The sequence below is a fragment of the Lampris incognitus genome, chromosome 10, assembly GCF_029633865.1.
Source record: "Lampris incognitus isolate fLamInc1 chromosome 10, fLamInc1.hap2, whole genome shotgun sequence".
NCBI lineage: Eukaryota > Metazoa > Chordata > Actinopteri > Lampriformes > Lampridae > Lampris > Lampris incognitus.
Genome location: NC_079220.1, coordinates 29,796,443 through 29,807,432, shown reverse-complemented (window position 1 = coordinate 29,807,432; position 10,990 = coordinate 29,796,443). Strand labels below are relative to the sequence as shown.

Genomic DNA, 10,990 nt, shown 5'->3' with positions numbered 1-10,990 from the left:
TTTCATTTTAGAAATGTCCTCTATAGGTAAATAGTTTTAGAACATATTTTTTACAGGTTCAACGGTTAAAGCCCCAGTCAGATTTATGCGACCATATACATTTCAGGTGTGCTTACTTAATTGCAGAGCTCGCGTTATAGATTGAAAATAAGCACTTTGTGTCTTTCTCAAGGCATTGTAGTTGGTCTGCCTGGAGGCTGTTTGACCCTATTACAGATTGTACCTTGAAGGTTATGGGGACGTGTTTCCAGGTGTTTGTAATGCAGCTGGGTGGTGTCCCCCTCTCTGTGGAATGAAGATGGGTGGTGTCGCCCTCTCTGAACACCCACATCATCCCAGAATACCTTGTTAGAAACATCTGACTACATGCACTGCATTTCACTTGTGGGTGACCTGCAGTGTGAATTCTTACAAACGGAAATAGAAATGAATCCAAAGAGACGGAAGGGAAAAAGGTGAACAGCTTAGCTGATCCTCCCCTACTGACTCGTCCTGAAAGTCAAGCGGGCAGCTGCATGAGTCCAACTGGCTCTGTCCCCCTTTTTTCCCCCCTACACTTAATCTCTAAATCACATGGACCAGTGTTTAATAACGCTGTTGAATTCTCCACACTGCATGTAAGGAGACATTAGTTGTGAAGGGAAATGTACGGTAACACATTTATCGAACCTGTAGGTTACTTCAAGTGAAGTGAATTTCAGTGAATTCAGATTATGTGAAGGTCCCTGGGCCCCATTTTGAGAGGCACTGTTCAGAGTCACTCCCCTACAACATGGAGAACATTAACCTTAATAACAGCTTCCACTGGGTCCCCTCAAGGCAGAAGTAAAGGCGACAGTTTAGGGTGTGAGACCCGGTTTATGGCCAGCAAACTGCAGGTGTTAAAGACGGGGAACCAGGGAGCACAAGGAAGCAGTGATGGAGGAGGTCTCACCAAAGGGAAACCAGCCCCTTTATGGCACTTTGTAAATAATAAAATGCATTTGGTGTTTCTTTCTTGCTTGCTCCTCTCTCTCTCTCTCTCTCTCTCTCTCTCTCTCTCTCTCTCTCTCTCTCTCTCTCTCTCTCTCTCTCTCTCTCTCTCTCTCTCTCTCTCTCTCTCTCTCTCTCTCTCTCTCTCTCTCTCTCTCACACACGCTCTCTCTGTTTGTCTGTCTGTCTCTCTCACCCACTCACACTCACACACACTCTCTCTCACTCACACTCACTCTCACTAACATGGTCTCTCTCACTCTTTCTCGCTCACTCCCACTCTGTCTCTCTCTCTCTCACACACACACACACACACTCTCTCACACTCACACTGTCTCTTTCTCACTCTCACACTCTCTGTCTCTCTCTCTCACTCACACGCTCTCTCTCTCTCTCTCTCTCTCTCTCTCTCTCTCTCTCTCTCTCTCTCTCTCTCTCTCTCTCTCTCTCACACACACACATACACACATTGTTACCCTGCACATTTCAGCCAGTTTGAAGTGAGGCTGCTCAGTTCAAACTGGCTGACATAGTAACTGGACAGCATTGATGCAGCAGAAGACAAGGACACAAGAGTTTAACTAATCACATTCAGGTTGACTTCAGTGGGTGGCAGGGCATTCAGTGCCATGGCTCCTCATCTTCATGAGTCACTCCCACAAAGCATCTGTGACATCTCTACTACATCTTACAAATCTCATGTAAGGACTTACTTCTTCTCCCAAAAGATCCCCTCATCTCTCCATCTCACCCTCATCTGAACGATCCATCCTGTTATTGTTTGTCAACCTTTGAGTGTTACTGCTCATGTTTCACTATGATGTTTTTTCTTTGTTAAGTAACATTGGGCGTGGGAAAGGTGCTAGGTAAATAAAAGTTATTATGATTGTTAATATTACTAGTATAATTATTTTTATTATTATCATCATTATTATTATTATCATCATTAATCAATTCATGAACCAGATGGAAACGGATGATCCGCTGTGGCGACCCTTAACGGGAACAGCAAAAAGTAGTAGTAGTAGTTGTAGTAGTAGTAGTAGTAGTAGTAGTAGGAGTAGTAATCAATTCATTAACCACAGCAATCAAACAATAATGTGCATTTAAGTCTTACCGCTTTGAAAGGGTTGGGGTCGCGCAAAGGGATATGTGAAAACGAACTGCATTCACGTGACAGCAGGCTACCCATCATAATTTTAAATGGGAAATGGTTGTTGTCACAATATCATGTCAAAAGTATTTGTGCTTGATTTTTTCCCAGCACTTTTTACAAAAAAGAAGAAAATATTTTTTCCTGTGGCTGATGTGGGCTGTCCAGCGGGGCCAGGGTCAGAAGACCTCCTGGCCCCCAAATGCTCCTCTGCAGTGGTTCAGCTGTCAGGATGGGTGAGATGTCAGGGTTAAGGGGGCTTTTACAATCTTACTATACAGTTTTCTTTTACATTGCTGCAATACCGGTTTTTTTTTTTTTTTGCATAATGCATACCTGATTTTCAACACATGCTACTAAACAATTACAGAAACATTCTGAGTATTTAGTTGTTACATTCACAGCATATTGTTTTTCCCTGGAAAAGACTGCTTGCTGTATTTTATTGATGGTGTATCCTCTGCAAAAAAAAAACAACAACAAAAAATGAAAAACTAAATCAACAAATTAGAAAAGGAAAGCTGGAAGCAAAGAAAAACTTGAAAATGTGCCTCTGTCCAATTATGTGGCTCTCTTCACATGCAATACACTCCTTGCAAGGATGCATGTCCTTGCAAAGACATGCAAATACATGCAATGACATGACAAACAATGACATGACATGTAATACATCCTTGCAAGGACTCACAATACGTGCTTGTCATTACATAACATAACTGTTGACGCCTGCAAAACTAAAATCACAAAACATGAAGTAGAAATTAAATAGCATGTCAGAGAAAATTGGAGACACTCCCTTGCTGTCAAGTTAAGTCAAGTCAAGTCAATTTTATTTGTATAGCCCAATATCACAAATTACAAATTTGCCTCAGTGAGCTTAACAGCAACACACCATCCTGTCCTTAGACCCTCTCATTGGATGAGGAACAACTCCCTAAAAAAAAAAGCCTTTAACAGGGAGAAAAAATAGGAAGAAACCTCAGGGAGAGCAACAGAGGAGGGATCTCTCTCCCAAGATGGACAACGTACAATGGATGTTGTGTTTAAGCAATCTACACAATACAACACTGAAAGAGGATAACAGAATTATAATGGACTTATAAAATTTATGAAGAATATGATTTGCACGATGCGAAGCAGTGTCCAGACGCCATCGGAACAGTCCAGGACCCAAGCCACACGACCAGCATCATCGTGTAAAAAAAAAAAAAAAAAAATATATATATATATATATACGTATATATATGGATTTATGGAAAGAAAATGTGATGAGGGGAATGGCAGGCAGTATCCAAGTGGTGACCACCATCACCACGGAGACCAGGGAAAAGAACCGACTGCACGTGCACACAAGGGAGACTCACATGACACCATTCATACACAGAAAAAGAGAAAGGAGAACACATCATTCAGAGAGAGAGAAAAAACATGTGAGAGAAGAGAACAGTTTGCAATAGTCATTAGTCATAATTAATTGAGTCATCAATTAGTCATAATCTATATACTCTATAATCTGGTCGACAGAACAGTGGTTGGTAAATTCATTGAGACAGAAAACCGACCCACCATGCAGTACAGGTTGTGAAGCACTCAATTTAAAGGCAACTAATTGTAAGCTAAGGCAAAAAGATGAGTTTTAAGTTTAAGACAGGTTATTCTACAAGAACAGAACCCAATAGGAAAAGGCCCTGCCACCAGCTGACTTCTTTTTAACTTTGGGTACACACAGCAGCCCTGTATTTTGAGAGCGAAGAGCTAGAGAAGGAATGTACGGTGTAAGGAGATCAGACAGGTAAGATGGGGCAAGCCCATTTAGGATTTTATAAGTCAGCAGAAGCACCTTGTATTCTGATCTAACATGGATAGGAAGTCAATGAAGGGAGGCAAGAATTGGTGTAATATGGTCAAATTTCCTACATCTAGCTGGGATTCTAGCAGCAGCATTCTGAACCATCTGAAGACTTTTAGTACTAGCATGTGGCAGACCGGAAAACAGAACATTACAGTAATCAAGTCTAGATGAAACAAATGCATGTATTAGAGTCTCTGCATCAGCCATGGAGAGAAAAGACTGAATTTAGCTATGTTACATAAGTGAAAAAGGCAGTCTTGGTGATTTCTTTAATGTGCTTATCAAAGAAAAGGCTGGGATCAAACGTAACAACAAGATTTATCTGAATTTAAAAGCAGAAAGTTAAGTGACATCCAGTTTTTTACAGTAGCCAAGCAGGCCTCTAAGTTAGTAATTTGAATAAGATCATCAGCCCTTATAGGCACATACAGCTGAGTATCATCAGCATAGCAATGGAAATTTATTCCATAACTGCGTATAATTTGGCCAAGAGGTGTAATGTAAAGAGAGAAAAGTAGAGGGCCAAGAACTGAGCCCTGAGGCACACCATATTTAACATCAGAAAATGTTGATATAGTATTACTATAGCAGACACAATGTGTTCTTCCAGATAAGTAGGATTTACGCCAAGAGAGAGCTAAACCAGAGACACCAAAATTACAATTTAATCTATCTAATAGTATCAATGGTGATCAATGGTGTCAAAGGCTGCACTGAGGTCCAGTAGTACAAACCCCAATTCCAATGAAGTTGGGACGTTGTGTAAAACGTAAATGAAAACAGAATACAATGATTTGCAAATCCTTTTCGACCTATATTCAATTGAATACACTACAAAGACAAGATATTTGATGTTCAAACTGATAAACTTTATTGTTTTTTTGCAAATATTCACTCATTTTGAATTTGATGCTTGTAACACATTCCAAAAAAGCTGGAACAGGGACATGTTCACCACTGTGTTACATCACCTTTCCTTTTAACAACACTCAATAAGCGTTTGGGAACTGAGGACACTACTTGTTGAAGCTTTGTAGGTGGAATTCTTTCCCATTCTTGCTTGATATACGACTTCAGTTGCTCAACAGTCCGGGGTCTCCGTTGTCGTATTTTGCGCTTCATAATGCGCCACACATTTTCAATGGGAACAGGTCTGGACTGCAGGCAGGCCAGTCTAGTACCCGCACTCTTTTACTACGAAGCCACGCTGTTGTAACACGTGCAGAATGTGGCTTGGCATTGTCTTGCTGAAATAAGCAGGGACGTCCCTGAAAAAGATATCGCTTGGATGGCATCATATGTTGCTCCAAAACCTGTATGTACCTTCCAGCATTAATGGCGCCTTCACAGATGTGCAAGCTACCCATGCCACGGGCACTAACATACCCCCATACCATCACAGATGCTGACTTTTGGACTTTGCGCTGATAACAATCTGGATGGTCCTTTTCCTCTTTAGCCCTGAGGATGCGACGTCCATGATTTCCAAAAACAATTTTAAATGTGGACGCGTCAGACCACAGCACGCTTTCCACTTTGCGTCAGTCCATCTCAGATGAGCTCGGGCCCAGAGAAGCCGGCGGCGTTTCTGGTTGTTGTTGATATGCGGCTTTCGCTTTGCATGGTAGAGTTTTAACTTGCACTTGTAGATGTAGCGACGAACTGTGTTAACTGACCATGGTTTTCCGAAGTGTTCCTGAGCCCACGTGGTAATATCCTTTACAGAATGATGTCGGTTTTTAATGCAGTGCCGCCTGAGGGATCGAAGGTCACGGGCATTCACTGTTGGTTTTCGGCCTTGCCGCTTACGTGCAGAGATTTCTCCGGATTCTCTGAATCTTTTGATGATATTATGGACTGTAGATGATGAAATCCCTAAATTCCTTGCAATTGTACGTTGAGAAACGTTGTTCTTAAACTGTTGGACTATTTGCCCACACAGTTGTTCACAAAGTGATGAACCTCACCCCATCCTTGCTTGTGAACGACTGAGTCTTTCGGGGATGCTCCTTTTATACCCAATCATGACACTCACCTGTTTCCAATTAACCTGTTCACCTGTGGAATGCTCCAAACAGGTGTTTTTTGAGCATTCCTCAACTTTCCCAGTCTTTTGCTGCCCTGTCCCAGCTTCTTTGGGACGTGTTGCAGGCATCAAATTCAAAATGAGTGAATATTTGCAAAAAACAACAAAGTTTATTGGTTTGAACATTAAATATCTTGTCTTTGTAGTGTATTCAATTGAATATAGGTCGAAAAGGATTTGCAAATCATTGTATTCTGTTTTATTCACGTTTTACACAACGTCCCAACTTAATTGGAATTGGGGTTTGTAGAAGCACAGAAGTGGAATCAGAGTCCATAGCTAGTAAAAGATCGTTCACCACTCTGGTCAGAGCAGTTTCAGTGGAGTGACAGGGCCTGAAAACTGATAGATAAGGTTCATATAGATGGTTTTCTTTTATATGGGTCGAAAGCTGTTGATACTCTCTCTAGTACTTTAGAAAATAATGGAAGATTAGAGACTGGTCGATAGTTATTAAGAGACCCTGGCTCGAGGTGCATTTTTTTTAAGTAGAGGTTTAACCTCAGCTGTCTTAAAACTGCTGGGAGCAATGTCAGTAGTAAGTGATAAATTAACAATGTCTAGCATTGTAGGTCCCAGAAAAGGCCAGAGGTCTTTATAAAGTTTTTCTGGTAAGGGGTCAAGTAGGCAAGCAGTCAGTTTAGAAGCTGACATGAATTTAATTAAAGTATCAAGAGAGATAGTCTCAAAAGCTGTAATAACTGGGACTGTCAGCGACTCATTGTATAGATATGAATTTGGTAAGACAGGATCTGCGGGAGTAGCTGGAGTTGAATAACTAATTTTGGTTAAGATCTCATCAACCTTATTGCAGAAAAAATCTAGAAATTCATGGGCCGTGAATGATGAGCAGCTAATAGACGGTTGCTTTTTAATAAGTTTAGATAAAGTGTCAAAGAGAAATCTGGGGTTATGTTTATTGATATTGATTAAGTGAGCGAGATACACTGTTTTGGCGGCAGATAAAGCACGCTTGTATTTCAATAAACACTCATGCCACGATAGGTAAAAAACTTCCAGTTTTGATTCTCAACATTTATGTTCTAGTTTCCTGCAGGTCCACTTAAGAGCACATGTCTCATCATTAAACCAGGGTGTAGGCCTCTTTAGTCGCCTAGCTCTGGTAATGAGAGGTACAACTGAATCGAGGAGATTAGAGAGGGCTACATTTAAGTCACTAGTGAAATTTTGAGCAGTCAGTTACCACAGTGAAAGGAGCCAAGACTTCAGGCAGCTGCTGGCCAAATGCAGCTACAGTGGAGGGACCAATGTGGTGAGTGGCAATTACATCTGTGCTGACATTAACTGGACAGGCCAATAATGCTTCAAATGTGATGAGAAAATGATCTGACACAGCAGATGTTGTTGGCAAGACATTCAGATCAGAAACAGCTATCCCTTTAGATAAAACCAAATCAAGGGTGTTACCACTGCAATGAGTCGACTCTTGAACAAACTGAGTGAACCCAAAAGTATCAACTAGTGCCAGAACGGCTTTACTTAGAGGATCAGCAGCCTTATTCAGATGAATATTGAAATCACCTAGAATTAGAATCTCATCAGAGTGAGTAACAAGACCTGAGACAAATTCTCCAAATTCTTCAAGAAATAACGAGTAACAGCCAGGAGGCCGATAGAGTATCACAATTTGTACTGAGCCGAGTCTATTCATGGCTGAGGGAGATGGACCAAGAATAAGAGACTCAAAAGACTGGAATTTAGATTCAAGTCTAGAAATCAGATTGAAAATAGATTTATATATTAAGGCAAACCCCCCCCCCCTTGTTTGTTTTCCCGAGCTACATGGGCATAAGTATAGTCAGGTGGGGAAGCTTCATTTAAGGGAAGGAAAACATTTGGTTTCAGCCATGTTTCACATAACCCAATCATATCAAAACTATGTTCAAGAATCAAATAATTTATTAGTAAGGCTTTGATAGACAGTGATCTGATATTTACAAAACCAAATGTAAGCATCTTGTGGAAGTGATCAGTAGCAGGCAGAACTTTAGAGCTACCAATAGGCGAACGATTAATTGGAATTAGACACCTTGTTGAGAGTTTGGCAATCAACGCTTTGGACAATATGTGGTCACATTCTTGATAACATTAGATGTTTGGTTCTGTAGATTATTAGGTACTTTGTTGCACATTTCACCACCACCAGTGGTAGGAATAACTGCTAGATTATTGTGATTTAGGAGAGGAGAGCTTGGGAGCAATACAGCAGGGTAGGGAGACAGTCTCAATTTTATAGACCAAGCTATCAGACTGATAACCTACACTATGAGAAATTCCCTGATTAATAATATTAATTAAACTACTTGGCTCCACATCCGCACTAGATTTAAACCTAGCAGGCTCTCTAATCACCTGCAGCCTGCTGAATGATAAGTCCCTAGTGTCAAACTAAACATAAACCGCTATCTATTTTGCTAGACAAAAGAGCGGCGCCGTCCCCAGTAGAGGATGCTGTGTCAATTAGTGCTGTGTTAATGGCACATTAAATACTGTGAATAGTGAGCTGCATTTCCTCTGCTGGTTACTAAACCAGTTAGCTTTATCTTCCCTGGCAGCATAACTACTGCGTCAGGCCTATGCAGTGACCTTTATTTTGCCTCAAATGTTTACAGTGGCTGGCGCAGTGGTTAGCATGGCCGCCTCACAGCAAGAAGGTCCTGGGTTCGAGCCCCGGGGTTGTCCAACCTTGGGGGTCATCCCAGGTCGTCCTCTGTATGGAGTTTGCATGTTCTCCCCGTGTCTTCATGGGTTTCCTCCGGCTGAGTTGGTTTCCTCCCACAGTCCAAAGACCTGTAGGTCAGGTGAATTGGCTGAACTTAATTGTCCCTAGGTGTGTGTGTGTGTGTGTGTGTGTGTGTGTGTGTGTGTGTGTGTGTGTGTGTGTGTGTGTGTGTGTGTGTGTGTGTGTGTGTGTGTGTGTGTGTGCCTGCCCTGTGATGGCCTGTCCAGGGTGTCTCCCTGCCTGCCACCCAATGACTGCTGGGATAGGCTCCAGCATCCCTGAGAGCAGGATAAACGGTTTAGATAATGGATGGATGGATATTTACAATTTGAAACAATTTTACGTCAGTTGTCGTGTTTTAGGAAATCAGTACATTTGCTTGTTCAGAATCAGAATACTTTATTCATCCCCGAGGGGAAACTAGGTTCTATTACAGACACTCACGCTCTAATAACCAAAAACTAACAAGATAAAAGATAAGAAAATAGAAACAGAAACAAATAGAAATAAAGATCACATAAGAAATAGAAATAAGAACAAAATATATCAAAAAGCATGGTGCCTATAACACCCTATCTATACTGCACTACCGCAGCACAAAACAAGCAGCACAAACAAAACCCGACAGGGCCAATCCAATGACCATTAACTCAGTGTCTGACTGTCTGAGTCTGAGAGAGGAGTTGTAAAGTTTGATGGCCACAGGCAGGAATGACCAACTGTGGTGCTCTGTGGTGCTTTTCGGCAGAATGAGTCTATTACTAAATAATAATAATAATAATAATAATAAACCAATCTTATATAGCGCTTTTCTAACTCTCAAAGCCGCTTTACAATAAACGGGGTGAAACAAGACAACAGATAAACATAACACAGACATACAGGGGTGGATGGGTAGGGGGGCTACGAGAGGGAGAAGCTGCAGCAACACACGATGCCAGCAGTGCTCTCCGACTTGGACAGATACAATAGGGCAAGAAAAACAAAAAACAACGCACTGTAGACGTTGATTTTCTGTAGGGGTTTAATCCCGTAGCCTATTCCTCTCCCGAGGTACCTACTAGGCAGTGGCACTATTTAATCCATAGCTGGGGGCTGGTTCGTGGGCATCAGGAAATATCCACACACCGGTGGTCCTGCGTACCGCAAGTCTAGGGGCCAGACCTCCTCCGAGTCCCTTGTAGTTCAGCAGGGGTCCAAGGTTACCATGTGTCACCACGAGGAGGCACTACATAGGGCTTGCTGTTGGAGAGGCTATATACTGGCAGGGAGAGACGTATGCGCTCGGCTCTCCTGTTCACATTTCTGCTAGCCAGCGGTGAAGGTTGAGAGTGAAACGTGACAGGCACAGAACACTACACCAACACACTCAGCCCGGTATCACGCCAAAGTGTGTAATATACACGCTGGTCTAGCGTGTCAGTGTCACGGTTTGCCTCACTCAGGCGTGAAAAGTACACGCGTGTATGAAGGCGCAATGCCAGCAGGGGGCGATGATTAACTCAATGCCAGCAACTCCCCATGGAGGAAAAAAGCATACAGCATTTTCCAAAATCCCTCACCTAACCCTAACCCTAACCCAACCCTAACCATAACCCTAACCCAACCCTAAACATAACCGTAACCATAACCCTAACCCAACCCTAACAAGAACCCTAACCCTAACCCTAACCCTAACCTGCCTTCACCTCTTAATCATCGCCCCCTGCTGGCACTGCACCTTCATACACGCGTGTACCTTTCACGCCTGAGCGAGGCAAACCGTGACACTGACACGCTGGACTAGCGTGTATACACGCTTTGGCGTGATACCGGGTTGACACACTAGACGCTTCACAACAACCACACTTCTTACACAAGAATGACAGACATTAAATTACTAAGTTCCTGCATCGGGGTGCCGTGTCTTCTCAATATTCTTCCTTTGGTGGGAAACAAATGAGCCAGTAATATCAAACATCCACCCAAACCTGAGACAGAGCCTCATTGAGTGGCAGTGAAGGCTCCGCCACGGTGGCAAGGTCACACCTGTTTAGGAGGAGCAAATGATCTGCTGCTTCCACACGGGCACGTTGACTGGGAAGGTTATTGTAAGCTAATGAGAAAACCTCAAGTGGAACATTTTCAAACGACATGGCGCTCCCCTCAGCTCCCCTCAGGGCTCCCTATCTCCCAGCATCTCAT

The 10,990-nt window shown here is 42.5% G+C and overlaps 1 pseudogene; it reads right to left on the bottom strand.

Moving 5' to 3' along the window:
- Window positions 1-4,297: 4,297 nt before the first annotated feature.
- Window positions 4,298-8,016, bottom strand: LOC130119788 (uncharacterized; annotated as a pseudogene).
- Window positions 8,017-10,990: the final 2,974 nt, after the last annotated feature.